Below are 14,084 nucleotides of genomic sequence, written 5' to 3'. Positions count from 1 at the left end.
GGAATGCCTCCTATATTCAGACTTCTCATCTCCATCAGTGGGAGCTATGCACAAAAATTGGGAACAAAAATAACCTAACTACAATGTTCTGAATGTCACATTTCCTCACAATGTTTGTAATCTCACCCGAATTATGCCGACTGCATTGTGTACTGCAGCCACTCTGGTAGCCAGCCAGCTTCTGCAAAGATTTACAGCATACTTTAAATAGTTCCGAGTGATAGACACGTGTTCAAGGGCAAGGCAGCAGCATGGAGGATTAACAGTGGGAGAGGACTTCTGCCACTTCTAGGTCAGTGCTCTGAGTCAAGTCTTGCACAGAGCTGAGCAGACGTTGTTACTATCCAATGTCTGCTAGGTCGTGTGAAATGAGTTAATGATCACAGGCCAGCCCTTGGCAGGCAAACATCCCACCACAAAATCACTCTCCCTTTTGGAAGCCTTTTAGGAAAACCAAAGACTAACTGAGTATGAAGAGCAAAGTACCATGTCTCTTCTAGCAAAGGTCTTCCCAGGCTAAGGACAAAACCAGGTGGTGGGGAAGGCTGAGCAAGCAGCTGCTTCCCTGGCACTGGCAATTTTGAGGATAGTCAGAGAACTTCACAGGAGTGCTAAAACCCTATCTTTTAGGCCCATATCAAGCTGTCTGAAAAGCCTAGGTATACATGAACAGCACTCTGTTCAGTACTGTATTTGAGACAGAAAGTTATGTTTGAATGCTACTCTTAAGAATATTTAGATTTAGGAATTCAAAGGACCATTCTAAGCATGAGTTCTCTTGAGTCAAATCTTCTAAAACTCATGTACTTGACTGAAGAACACAAACATCCTGTTTGTGTTGGTGTGTAATGAGTTTATCAGAAGAGTAGCAGAGGTTCATACAACAATTCTGGGTTGCAGGGATTTCTGTAAGCCATCTGGTCCAACCCCTACTCAGAGCAGGAGTACCCTGCAAATTAGAACAGGTTGCTCAAGACCTGTCAAGGTATGATTATCTCCAAGGATGGAGATCCCTCAGCCTCTCTGGACAACAAATTCCGCTGTTTGATTACTCTCTTACACAGATACTTCTTAAAAAAAGCTTATCTACAGCATTCGTGCTGAACTAGATAGCAGCCCCAGAGCAAATGACTGCCAGTGTAATTGCTTGCCACAATCAGCATATGAATGCAAGTGATAACCTTTTCTAAATGTGTTGTCACGCAGGCTCCTATACCTCTAGGTCATTTCTCAGTGTATTTCAGATCCTTTGATGTAATTGAGAAGAATACTCCAGGGCACTGAACATAATTTCCAAGGTAATGCAGCACAAATTTGACACACAGTGTTCTCCAGTTCTGTGAAATGTCTAAAACTTCAGAAACTTCCCTATTTCAGGCTGTCTTTAAAGCCTCTTCAGTAATCCTGTTTAATGCCACCTATAGGAAACTTTTTTTTAGGATGAGTTCAAGTCTACGTTGCAGAACTGTTTCTTGGCATAATAATGTGTGGGATTTCTTGTGACATTTTATACTAGAAAAGTCCTCATATATATACAGTTACGCCAGATAAATGGGCTTCATCTGCATAGTGTATTTCACTTGCTGAGCTGGCATAAGCCGCTCCAGGAAAAGCAGAGCTTCATTTGATGAAAACAATCTAAACTGGGAAATCTTTTTCCGGTGTTAACTGGGCACACATAAACTATCTGTGGCAACATGATGCATGAACTAACTTTTCTGCCCGATAGGTGGAGTTTTATAATCACCAATGCTCAGATTCTCATGCTATACTGTTCATTCATTACAAACTAAATTAGACCTAACAAGGTATTATTACTGTTTAATATTGATAATGCAAGATGTATGTATGCATAGACGAATGAATTATTGGACTTTTCCATCTTTTGGTAGTATGCAGGTTGCGTGACACTCAATGTCAGCAGTGCTATTTCTATCTTCAGTTATATTGGTGAGCTATTCAAGAACTAGGGTTTTTAAAATTTTTGCTTTCAAGCACTCTAGCACTACCAGCAAGGCGGACACCTTGTTTAAAATGAGCTTTACTGCAAAAATAGCAGACCACCTTGTTCTATCAAATACTAACTAGTTTACTTTCTTGAGTTATATTGACTGTTATTCAACTAATGTAAAAGACCTCTCAGTCTTTCCTGCAGTCTGCCTCTTTGACTGGGAGAATTAGTGATACAGACGGCAATGCCTGTACACCTTCTAGTTACATAAAGACATTTTGGTAACTTCCACATTGTGATCCCATATTTTTGATAAGCTGACGTCTTATTTGTGTATTTGCTTTACACCCCGCATTTTTTTTACACTTTGCACTCCACAGAGTTTTCATTCACTTTGCCAAACAATATTCATCTTCCTGTAACTGCAAAACTGCAACTGCAGCAATCAAGAGAATGATCATGGACTGAACCAGGACGGATGGAAGAGCTGTGGACTGGTTACTGTTCCCCAGCCTATTCAGAAATTAGATCCATTCCTTTGGGGTTTAGTTCCAATTCTCATGTTTAAGCTTTTTTGTATGTTCTCCTTCCGACCTGATGAATCTTGCATCATTCTTCATGCAGTGTAGCCAGGAGTGCACCTGGAACAACAGCCGTGTCAGTCAGTCCCAGCAGAAGAAGAAATGGAAACTTGATTGCACATACTCTAAACACGTGTGCAACGTGTTTTGTTATTACACACAGAAAAGGTGTGGCAGTACCATTATCAGTAACCATCCTGATTGTTGATTTGAACAGGCTGTGATCTGATTGTTCTTTCAAAGATTAGGTATAAATGCCTAATATCGGGGTGGACTCCATGTTCTGGATCCCAGAAGCAGGGAGGAACCTTCCTGAAGCATTGAGTCAGGTACTTTGGCTCTAGGTGAGGATTTTAAACATGTTCCTGTACTTAGCATTTCCTGTTGATTCCCCGTGCTGCACGTGATATATTGGGGTGTAGGCCTTAAGGTATAGCATCCTCTCCTGCTGCCCTGAATAGGAAGTGTAGGTGACTAATGCTAAGGCCTGGATTCTATTCTAGGAAGAGAGCCCTAAAATTGAAATGTTGAGTATGCATGCATTTAAATGTTTTGCTTAGTTTAGTACATATTACTTTTTAAAACCTTTCTGGACATTTCAGCCATTATATAATTTTGGCATGTACTCTGGAAATTGCCTGGGATAGTTATCTCCTCCTACATTTTGTACAAATATATTAAAGTAGTATGGAAAGAAGAAAATGTAATAAGGTGGGCTTAATGGAACATATCGGTTAGGTGAGGTACAGTGTCTAGAGACTCTCTATGCTGTTTGTTGAAGTAATCCTAAAAAATTATTCAATCAGCTATTTAAAAAAATAAATAAATAAAAAATCTGGGGAAAAAAAAAAAAAAGATAAAGGAAAGAATGAATTTACTGGTGTTGTCAGTTACTAGCCATGTCTTTCCCTTTTGCAGCCAAGGTTAAGAAATTGCAGCTTTAGCAGGTTTTCTTCCTTCTGGGTGTTCTCTTAAACCAGGTATATTGAACTGGATAGAAGCCAAATGTAGACGTGTCTGTAAATTATCACATGTTCCAGAGGAATGATAATTTAGGAATCTCTCATATTCAGAATAAGAAAATATTACTTGGCTAGAAATTTATGTCTCATACCAAAAACACACAGAAAATACTGTAAGTGCTGCAGGCAAGAAAACTAATAAGAACGTATGCATGCAGATTCAAATGCTATAGTCTGGAATGTGGTTGCAAGCAGTAAAAAGGAGTTAGAGTTAGATTTTCTTCATATAACATATTACTTCAGTATAACTGTATTTATCATTGTTTATGTACTCTATCAACGTTAACTGTCAGGGTTATTTGGATACTGGGTTCATCATAACTCATTCAGTGGAATAATATGTTGATAACTGAAGAATGTCCGGCATTCTGCAATGGTGATCCATAGCATCTTTCTTACTGGTAAATATGGATTTAGCTGAACTGGTGGAATTAAATCTTAGGGCAGCAGCTGTTAGAACTAGGGCTGGCTGTAGAACAAAAATTCCCTTCAAATGTACTGCAGGATTGTAATATTTTTATGCTGGATCTCAGGAGGGATTCAACAGAGGAAGCATACTTCCTACAATAGTCTAAAGACTATTGTAGACGGTTGATCAGCCCTCTTCTTGCCCTGGGCTTGCTTAGCAGGACTGGGGGTTGCTGTCTGTCCCTTTCAGGCTTCATGGTACTTAAACAACCTGTGACAGCCTTGTGCTCAGTCTGACCACAAAGCCCACTTGGTATTCTACAGATGATGCCACAGGCTCGTGTATGAAAGACCTAGGCTCCTTCCAGCCCTATAGCAGGTGTCACAAGGGCAGGCAGGATACATGGGGTGACCTAGCAAAGCAGAGGAGTGGCACATCTACATTGCAGGCAAAGATGTGCTCAGGACTATCATGGCGTGAGTTTTCTTTAGCGTTTCCTGAATGTCACTTTTCTACTATTGAGAAAGGTGATGGCCATCCAGACAAACTGGACAGACAGGACTTAGCACAGGACATGAGTTTGTGTCCACACTGTGTAGTGTAGTTATATCACATGAATCCCATGAGCAGTGGGAAACCTCTTTCTTTCACCCCGAAGCCATACAGAAACATTCTACATATTCTGTACAAATTCAGTCAAGATTCTTCCTTACAACATTATCAGCCACCTTACAGGTCTTAAAGGATGTTCCAAAGAATAATCAATATTACACGATTCAGCTGAGATTTCTATTTCTCTGGACATAGTCCTGGCAGTGAAGTGGCATTAATTATGTATTGGATACCAGATCATGGCCTTGGGTTGCAGTACTCAGCAGGGAGCGTGGAGGGCCAGGCGCAGACAGAGGGACTATGGTCTCCAGAGAGAGGAGCACCCATTCATTAGGGAATCTGCCCATCTCCATACCAGTAGGAATGAGGAACGTATTATTCTTTAAACATTCAATGTTAGCATCGATTTTATACTTGTCATATAAGATAAGTGAAATGAAAAAGGAGTCTGTCTGCAGCAACAAGGGCTGGCGGCTCCCTGGGGCCAGGGCTGGGAGCTGTGGGGCTCCCTGGGGCTGTGGGGGAGGGCCTGGCATCCGCTGTGGGGTAGGGCAGAGCATGATGGGGGCACTGGGGCAGCATACTGGGCACTTCCCTGGGGATGGGGACAAGGACAGGCTGAGGCCAGGCCGGGCCGAGGGCCCATGAGTGGGCCCAGCTCAGTGGGGCCCATGGCCAGGCAGGGCTGGGCTGTGGGGAGATGGAGCCCGGCCCTGCTGCAGCCTTGCTGGGGCAGGGGCTGGCAGCCCTGGGGCTGATGTGGGACCCTGGGGCAGGGGTAGGGTGGCAGGGTGGCAGGGCAGGGACACTGTGGCCCTGTTAGAGCCCTCAGGGCCCTGATTGTGACGTATGACAGAAGCTGCTCTACACGCAAGGAATGGCTTGACTAGGAGGGACTTCAGCTGCAGTTATACTGCCTCATTTCAGAAAGCGATATACATCAAGAGAGCTTGCATGTTTTTGTTGTTGAAAGCTTGGAGAACAAGGAGAAAACTGAACTTAAGATGCAGTTCAATAAGCAGCTGTAGGACATGACTCAGAAGGGATTTTGTGTTCTTGAAGCAAAACATGCAGCTTCAGCATGTAGGGCAGACTATGAGGAGGCATACATTTTAGTATCAAAAAGATTAGGAGATTCAAACAGCAGAACCACAAGGATGATGAGATCAAGAGATGGTAGACTTCAAAGAAACATTGTAGAGGGGAAAAAAAAAAAAAGGGGGCGGAGGGGAAACACCAGATTTTTGTAAGAGCAAAAATACGAGAGACATGAGAGAAAGCAAAATGAAGATGATTCCTATGAAGTGATTCATACTAGGGAATGGAGCTCTGGAAAAAGAAAGAGTATTTACTCTGTGAGGGCCACCTTGACTTCAGGATGCTTGTGTGCTACCCAGATTGTAATGGAGACTTCTCCTCATTGGAAAGTAGAAGTATATTTTAGGGCCACTATCTTAGAAGAGCGTGTTGGGCGGTACATAAATGTCCATGAATTCACTAAAAACATTGGGGACAAAAATGAAGGTCTCAGGGATGCTGAGAAATATTGAAAGAATAGCTAGGGGATAAAAGGAGACTAAAGGGAACAACCCATAAAACGTGAAGATTGAACATCAGGGAGAAGAAAGCTGTCCAGAGTTATAAAAGTCAACAAGACAGAATAAAACACTTGAAACCCAGCCAGGAAGATACGTATTAGAGCTGTTTGCACTGTTTCTGCTGCAGTTGCTCAGTGAACAAATATGAGTTTCTGGCGAGAATGATGCAGTTTACAACAGTTTTATACACTTCAAAGAATACAGCTAGACATTTCACTGCTGATCTTTTTTATTCTGTTCCTGAGTTAGTCCCCACTATGTCCACAGAAATCAATGGAAGCATTCCTCATTTTCAAAGCTGTAGACAAAGCCAGAATCTAGCCTAGGAATATATACTTCAAAATAGCTCATTGACATTGTATATGAAAGCCCCCTAAATGAGTAAGGAACTCTTTGAATGTGTCTGCTTTGTGTGCATCTGGTCTTCTGCTTGCACAGCAGACACCAAAAGAGCTGCTAGAGGAAAGACAAAGGCAGTAGGCAACTGAGTTTATCACAAGCAGTGATGCTAACAGGGCTTGGGCAGCACCTATTCAGCGAGCCTGTTAACTGCCAAAAGCACTCCACTGTGACAGAAGCTGATGTCTACCCAAATTTTTCTCATTGAAGACAGATATTTTAGAATTCATGATGGTGTTCCCATGGAAACTTTACTACGTCACGCACATTTTCTTTACTACAGGTCACATCCTACTTAATCTTTAGTCATTTTTATTATTAAGGTAGACGATAGTTGTTCTATGACTGCCTTGCAACTGTATAGCTTGCATGCTCCTAAGACCACCCTTTAAGATAACTGGCCTAATTGTTAGGATTTTATCTGTCATTTTCTTCCTGTACAGAATATAAAAAGGAAAAGACCCTCATGAGCTTTTCTTGCTGATGCCTACAGACTGTTTTAAGTAAAATGCTCCAAAATATCATCTGATCTGGCTTGCATAGGATACTTATTCATATATTTATAGTATTCGTAAGTCCTAATAGAACTAGTGAAGGGTTGTTAACTGTGGTTTTGATAGTTGGACTTACTACAGGGCAGTACACGCATGACAATTTGAGATTTAACAAAATTGTATTTAGAGAAAAACAGCCATTTGTGCTTGTCTTTGTTTTGACTAGTAAAATTTTAGGTGTAAACATTTCTGGACAGATGGTGTAGCACTCCCCACTATGATCTTCATTCTTCCAGATATCCGTTCCAGAAATTTTTACCTGTTGGACCCAGGTTACTTTAGCCCAAGACAAAGCAATTCTGGATCTTGACTGAGTAACAAAACATATATATATGTATATATGTGTGTGTATAAAGACATTTTTCTTCTTTTAAGTAGCTGCAGTTCCGAAAGTGCTTCAGTAGAAAATTGATTTTTAACAAAATAGCCCTCACACCAGAGAAGTATATGAATGTGCTGATGAAAATCGGTTTAGATCTGGCCAAGTTACAGCTTGCTGAAAATAATACTTGGTGCAAAAGCAATCTTTTTTTTAGAATGATCACTTAAAATTGAAAAAATACTGTACCTGAGTGCACAGCTAGTATTATCATGTAATTTCCTCCAACTACTGTTTCTCAGACAACTTTCTGTAACATGCAGCTTTTTGCTGCGCCATTTCACAGTTCTTTTCAACAAACTGGATTCTTTGTTTCTGGATGCCATATGCACAATATGATGTAAAACTGAAGAAAATGCTATACATTTATGTTTAAGGTGTAGAAACCACATGACAGCTGGCAGCTGAGATGTCCTAAAGAGTGATTGGAGCAGACAGAGATTTGGTCAGGACTGACGTCCCAGTTTCCTCCTGTTTTTGCAAAGGGATTTATCCTGGCTCTTTATAGCTTTAAGATGATGGAAAACTATACCTACCCTTACTGGCAGTGCCCTATTGTCAAGTGTCTGCCTGGTTACAATTTCTTACCACCCACAACAGAGTGTGAGAACATGTACAGAGAAGGAGTAAGAAGTAGGGCACTGACTCCATTGATGCTGCTTTCCCTTCAGTGGGCTGGAAAGGGGGAAATTAAACAGTGAATTGTTTTCTTGTTCTTTCACTATATTGCAGCAAGAGCAGAAGTCCTAGCATACTTCCCTTTTACGTGGGCTTTTACAATATTTTTTACCATGTACCCTTGTCTTTGTCCTAAAATAAGTGGTGCCAGTATTTCCAGTCTCCTTTCTCTGGAGAGAGACCTTGCTGCACCTTTATCATTTTTCTCATCCTTTTTTGAGCATAAGGTACAGTATCTCTGAAGTAAATCTGCATAGTACTGTGTATACAGATGAAGCTACACCAGTGATTTGGCCAGTGGCAGGTTTCTGCTCTTATTTACATCTCTTTTCTTGTGCATCTTAACATGTTTTTGTTTTTGAGTACCTAGTAGCTCATGAGCATGATAGATGATACATGTTCTTTTCACAGTGAGATGTTGGTCTCTTGTTGGATTGATAGAAAACAGTAGGCAAGCCTGTGATTGCAGGCAACTTTTTAATATTCAGTCACAGAAGAGGGCATCCATATCGACAATGCCCCCTGAATTCTAGGTGGTTTTACTGTGATGGAGTCAGTTGTATTACTTTAGTGTTCCCTGAACATATTTTTGAAGAAATGTAGAAATCACCACAGTGAAGAAAAAAACACTTGAGTGAACTCTACTTTGTTGGAATTCATGTGTTATCAAAATTATCAGAATAATAAGATCAGGATGACAAACATCTCTGCTCACAGTATTTCATATATCTCCTCCTCTGCAGTGTCAGTATCTTCAATCAACTAGCTGATTTCTTGAGAGTTTTCATTAGCAGAAAGGAAGGATGACATATCCCTTCTTTTAAAAACGGTAATAAAATTATTTAAAATATATATAAAAATATGTAGTTCAGATTGAAAGCAGGTGATTACATGTAACTGATTCTGTAGGTTTTAATCTCTTAAAGCAGTGACTGGACAGAACACAACACCTTTTCTTACATCTAGGTCTCTTTCTGACTGCAATAGAAGTAAGATTATGCCTTTTAAATCATTTTATATCTACTGAACTGTTTCAGAGAAACACCCAAACAGGCTATCTCTATTTCCTCAGGATATAATGCCTACAGAACATGAGACTGTCCTGCGTTAGGAGGCACAAACAACCATGGAAGATAAGACAAAGGCATTTAATGACAAATGACTCTATGGCATAAATATAACTTCATAGTTGCTCTACCTTTAAATATGCAGCTATATTGGGAAATAAGACAAGCTCAGAGGCAGATTGAACAACTTAGCTACAGCATTACTCCAATTTCTATGGATCCCACAGTATTATAAGAAAGATTTGTTAAAACAGAAAAGTTATCAGAAGCGTCCTGGTTTAGTGCTGTGATTGTACTCTAAATGGAGACCCAGGGGACACAAGCCAATGTCTTGTTTGAGCTCTCTTCTAAATTTATAGTTTTTTAGCTATGCAGTGAGTAAGTCTGCAACAGACCCTGGCTACGAATGGTGTCCAGGCAAGGGAAAAATATTCAGGAATAAACTGGAATAACGGTAAGAACAAATTAACTTAATGACAGCAAGAAGGCTCCTGAGTCATTCAACTTCCATTAACTCTAATTAGTCAGAACGAATTTTTCTCCATTCTCCAGTGTGTTTAGAACTTGGGTTGTCTTTTAAAATATCTTTTAAAAGCCAATCCATTTATCTTACATCCCCATAGTCAGCCAGCTTTCGCTCCAGATCCACTGTTGCCTTAAGCCATCGATACCATACATCGGTTTTGGATTGCAACATCCTCCACTAAATTTCACAAAAATAGTTTGCACAGCCCCAGGCCCTTATCATCTATGCATGACCATCCGAGCTAATTTTAACTTGCGGTTTCTTGAATACTCTGCAAACCTATAGTTGCCATGGAAACCCCTGCACCTCAGCACGCACGTATAAAACTTCCATGTGGAAAACCAGACAGGGTAGCAGGGCCTGTTTTCAGATTAAACACTAATGAATGGTTAAGAATTTTGTATCTCCAAAATATCAGTGTTTATGCATTTCATAGAATGATATGGCTGAACGTCACCCGCAACAGAATGCATGAAGTGATGCTGGGAAAACATCCCACATAACAGGAGGGAAAGCATGTTTTGCTATTGTTAGCCTAGACAACTCAATAAGAACTTCGCAAAATTTTCATAAAAATTTAACAGCCTTTGTATAAAAGTCATCTTGTCCATGCTTAACGAGCTGAGGACAAGAGCTCAAAAGAATAATAATGTTTTCACTTGTCCATACATAAAGTGACCTCTCTCAGGCAAACAAGCAGCTGGAATTTTGAAACGATGTCTCAGTAATAAATGCTTCAGTAAACCTTATAATACTAATCTGAGAAAAGAAAATCAGCTGAAATAAACAATACACACAGAAACACATCAGTACATTAGTCAGTGGCCATAAACACATGCTATTTTGGTGTGTTTTTTTAGCAAGGGCAGGCTAGCAATAAGCAAAAAGACATACCACAGAAAAGGAGAGAAATAATATGAGCCAACTGAAATGCTCTTCCAGATGGATCTTATCATTGGGTATCATTACTATTAGTAACCACTTGTAGTGCATGTTTATTCTGTATTGATTGTTTCAGATGGTTAGGTCTTATTTTTTTCTTTTTCTTTTTTCTTTTTTTCTCTTTAATTTCCTATTAAATTGGAAAATATAAAAAACATATTCTCAAACTTATATGGACAAAATATTGGTCAACCAGCAGATGTAAAGGTCACAAGAGATATCCTATATGCTTCCACTCCACTGGTTATAGCTAACATTTTAAAAATTGTTTTGCCTTTTACCACCCCTCTGGACTTTGTTGTTGTAGTGGGTTAGACCTAGAATAGAATTGAGGTACACCTGACTTCTGGTCCTGGTACTGGCACTTTCTGACTGTTTTGACATGGCTCGTTTAACCTCGCTCTGTTTGGTTTCCGTGTTCATATAATGGGAGGTCATATTATCTATTTTTAGCGGGTACTTTTGGTTCAAATTCATTATATAACATTATAAACAAACAAAACAACATAGATGCTAAACTTTATTGTTATGCAAATAAGTATCATGGCTAGATTGAAAAAATTAAGAAAAAGAATGATATCAAATGAAGGAGCCGCATATAACTTATGATTTGCATGGTCCTGATCCTAGCTCACACAACTTTCTAAGCAAATGTATGAATTTTAATCAAAATGATTATAATTTTTAGTATAAAGAAAGAAGTATCTTTGCTGCAGAACTCTCTAAGATCCATTAAGAAATAACACAGGAGATAATTCTTTATCAAGTTCAGTAGATTACCTCTTCCTGATAAAAGACTTCTCTATTGATTTCTTGCCTATTAAACTCCACGGGGTCTTTCCAGAAGAAAGACATGCTTTTAACTAATAGCATTACAACATCACTTCCACCTTCTCTGTCAATAATAACACACAACAAAACAAATCATCTGCATTGGAACTTCTGTTATGGAATAGGAAATGACTTTGTTCACCTTCATGTTGATGGGCAAAGGTCATTCAAAATGGAAAACTAATCCAAATTTTAGTTATTTTCATATACATCCCACTTCATTTGAAAATGGGTTCTCTGTTCTGAATGCGTTTGGTATCCTTCATTCAGTGTTGTGTTTCTACAGCTGTTTTTTAGTCCACTGACATCAAACATAAGAAAAATACCATCAATAGCATCACCAGTCTTTCTTATGATCAAAACATTTAATTCCACTCTGTACCCCAAATGGAGATGTTAGGAGCTGCTGAGTGTAACACGTTTGTGTAGAAGTTAGACTTCATGAAAAACCCTTTTTCATGTCAGGTGCCCTCTTTTCCATAATGTTACAAATTCAATCATCCAGCTGAAAATACACATGATATCAAGTTGTTTAAATAATAATAATAATAATAATAATAAGGCTTACATGTGCAGGACTGAATCCTGACATGATAAGAATTAAATTTAATTTCTTTGCTATTAACCATCCAGTGGAAGAGAGTGACTCACTAAGTCCTTTAACAATCCAAGAGCGTAGAAAATCAATGTTGTCTACGTGAACATGTCTATTTGCATGACTCTAACAGATTCCATCTAAGACCCTGAAGGAATTTTACAAACAGAAATAAACCACAACAGTAAAATAATGTGTCAGGGAGGTGCATTTTATCTCGGTTTCATGGATGGAAAAACTTAGGGAAACTGCTGTGTCAAAGATCAGACAATGCATCGATAGTAAAGCCAACACAGAAGATTCGAGTCCCAATGTGTGTTAGAATTGTAATTTTCAAATTCATAGCATGACCAATTAGGTTGTGAAGAGGTCAACTTGCTGAATAATGCTATGATGTTGCATTTTATCATTTTCTAACTACAAGTTGTCAGGACTCCTGTCTTCCATGCTGGAGATGCTTACTTTCTGAAGAGTTTGAAAGATTGTTTAAGTCAGAAAAATATGCTGAAGAACTTGTCATGAGGTAACAGTAGCTGGTGGACATAAAACTATTTTTATGTGGTAGGGACATTTTTCTTGTTCTTTTCTCATTTGTCTGAGCCTCACACAGGCTCTGGAGGTCATGTTACAAAAGGGAGGTGATGGTTAGGTGATAAGGAGGAAACCTCTTCTACAAATGTTTGTTTGATCCATTAGGATTAGGTTGAAAAAGGAAGTTCAAACAGTATTCACTCTATCAAGGCTATTTTAATAACCTTCGTAGTCTTTTTCTTAATGGTTTCTCAGCTTTTTAATTGTTGGCTTGGGGATTTTATTGCTGGAATCATTTTGGTAGAGACAGGGATGAAGAGAAGGAAGATGTCAATGGAAATGATGTTACAGTGCTGTATTGACTCTAGTTGCTGTACTGGACACCTTTTTTTTGCTGAACTGAGGCCAAAGAGAATCCATTTGGAGGATATGATCTTTATCTTTTGACAAGCAGCTACACTGCTGCCAATACCAATTTGAATGTTAGCATATGCTTTTGTACTTAATATCTTTATCTATACGCTCAGCTACTTAAACTTAGATATTTTTTCACTGTATGTGGGTCCTTTGAAACATCCAAGCAATCCTCTTGTGCCAGATAGCATATAATTACTGTGATCACAGGATACAAGTCAAGGGGCATCTAAACAACCTCAGCATTTCAGCCGTAGCATTTGGGAAGCCCTTCCCAACCAAAGGTGGGGAAGTCGGTGTGGCTGCATCAGGGCAAAGCAGCTATGAATGAGGGCCAGTACGCGCAGTCAGACCATCTCAGAGGAGGGGAGACATCCTCACACAAGCACACGAAAGGCTGCAGCTTCCATGTGACCTTTCACTTCTGCACTAGTAAAGCAAACTCTCTCCCCACTGGAGGTCCTGCAAGTGCTTTGGTCACCGGTGACAAGAAGTCACCTTACAAGACTTTACAACCAGTCTAGGTGGGAGATATTTTTCTCCACCTCCCTCTCTGCTAAGTGATCGGTCACTAACATCCTTCTCATCTCTCATTCCTCCTTTGTCTCTTCCTTCAGGGTTCTTTCATGTCTTTCTTACTAAAGTTTTGTAGTCTTGTAATCAAACGTACCTTAAGCAAAAGTCAGCAAAAATATGTCTCTGTGTAGGAAAAACACTTCTGCAAAGTACAGTAAGGCTGGTGAAGCTTAACCATGCCTTCCCACAGTGAATGAATTCTATGAACTGAATAGTGGTGAGCTTGGGCAGCAGTGGATTAGATGGATGAAGCAAAGAATTTGATTGTTATGAGTGCACTGCTTGCTGAAAGGCCTGGGCAGTTCTCTTTTAGCAGCTCATAGTTCCTGCAGCCTGTGTACCTGGTAAGTAGAGAGGAGGATCTAGGGGATGCTAAGTGTGGTTTACTGTTACTGCAGAAATGAATTTAGATATTCACT

The sequence above is a fragment of the Anser brachyrhynchus genome (genome assembly GCF_964034855.1).
Source record: "Anser brachyrhynchus genome assembly, chromosome: 3".
Lineage (NCBI taxonomy): Eukaryota > Metazoa > Chordata > Aves > Anseriformes > Anatidae > Anser > Anser brachyrhynchus.
This window is presented reverse-complemented; position numbering follows the sequence as displayed.